At 33.4% G+C, this 1,882-nt stretch overlaps 1 pseudogene; it reads left to right on the top strand.

Moving 5' to 3' along the window:
- Positions 1-1,882, top strand: part of LOC106869783 (S-crystallin 1-like) — an 11,846-nt pseudogene that overhangs the window by 5,640 nt on the left and 4,324 nt on the right.

The raw sequence follows: 1,882 nt of genomic DNA, 5'->3' as shown, positions 1-1,882 counted from the left end.
TTAGTGTTTCTTAATATGTTTTGCTAAAATTGCAGGAGGATCTGTGATGATCTGGGGGGGGGGGGCTATATCTTGGAAATCCGCCGGCCCAATGCTTTCCCTTCATGGCAGAATTAATAGTCAAGATTATTTAAGCAATTTATCTGATCAAATTCATCCTATATTTGCGGAACTGTTTCCGGAGGGAAACGAAATCTTTCAGGATGATAACGCACCAATTCACACAGCTATAATCGTTACTGAATGGCACGACAAACATTCTAGTGAAGTTGGTCATCTTATCTGGCCAACACAGTACTCAAATCTCAATATTATTGAACATTTATGGTGTGTTAGAAAAACAAGTAAGGAGTCGATATCCTCCACCATCACCACTACAAGAGTTAGAAACTGTTTTAGCTGAAGAAGGGATAAAAATTCCTTTGGAAACAATTCAAACTTTGTACGAGTCCATACCTCGTAGAATTCAGGCTGCGATTACTGCCAAAGGTGGTCCTATCCCATATTAAAATTAATTTGTCTGAAATTTTAAGGTTTTTCCATTATTTTATCAACCACCTGTATGCGTGTGTATGTGCGTATGCCTATACATACATACTGACATACAAACATACATACATAGAGACATATATACATATAAGTATATGTATAAACATCCATCACTATCTGGTACTTGATCGAGTATGAGAATGCCGCTGCGAACATGGGATGGTCTTCCTCAGGGATAGTTATATATATAAATGTATATGTACATACACATACACTCACCCACGCACACACATACAAACGCACACACACACACACACATACACACACACACACACACACACACATATATATATATATATATATATATATATATATATATATATATATTATTTGTATGTACGTTTGTCTCTTAACTAGTTAGAAAAGGGGATTTAAGATTTCATAATACAACTCACTCATTTCTCAGAAGAAGGCAAGTTGTATTTCATTGCTTGAGCTTCTCAAGTTCTTTTAAATTTACCAGCTGCCAGTAACTGATAATGTAGCCAGATCGTAGCCAAAATCTTATTCATTCCACCTGTATGAAGTACTTGGTACTCTATATATGATGTTTCAGTCAGCACCTTCATCGCAAGGATAAAATGGACGGTTGTGAAATTACCACCAGTAATATTTCCTTATTAAAACCGGTGCCAGTATAATAATAATCACCGTGTGGTTATTGATTGTGCTTGAAAAGTATTGTCTTTGAAGTAACTCAATGTGTGATTGTTGGTATATAAAATCGTAGCTGTTGGCGAGGACCAAACAGAAGCCAATCAGATTTCTCATATATATATTTATTTCTCCAAAAGGTTTTGTGACAGTAGCTGTATGATCCAAGAAGTAAGTCTTTCGATAGAAGCCATATCTTTTGCGTTACAAATATATTAATGCAAACATAGATTCTATTTAATTTTGTCAGGAGCTGGAACATTCATTACTTCAGTAGTGGAATATGAGATTGCTGTAAACTGCTGTTTCCTTTTAAAAGTGCACTTTTTGAACATCTGAAATAATCTTTAGAGACGCTAAATAATTACCAAATTGACATTCAGTCGTGCAACTTGATACAAACATACATTATGTGTATGTTTGTATATATAATATATATGTATGTATGTATGTATGTATGTATGTATGTATATAAATTTGTAAGTGGGCATGTACGTGAACACATACGCACAAACCCACCCCAACACATACATTCGCATATATAATTTACATCAATTATAATCATATTTAAATATACGCACTTTATATGAATCATAATTGAATATTTATGAATATATATATATATATATTTATATATCACACATACAATTATGTATATACTTATATATAAATGTGTGTG

This window comes from Octopus bimaculoides, chromosome 5 (assembly GCF_001194135.2).
Source record: "Octopus bimaculoides isolate UCB-OBI-ISO-001 chromosome 5, ASM119413v2, whole genome shotgun sequence".
Classification (NCBI taxonomy): Eukaryota; Metazoa; Mollusca; class Cephalopoda; order Octopoda; family Octopodidae; genus Octopus; species Octopus bimaculoides.
This window is presented reverse-complemented; position numbering and strand designations above follow the sequence as displayed.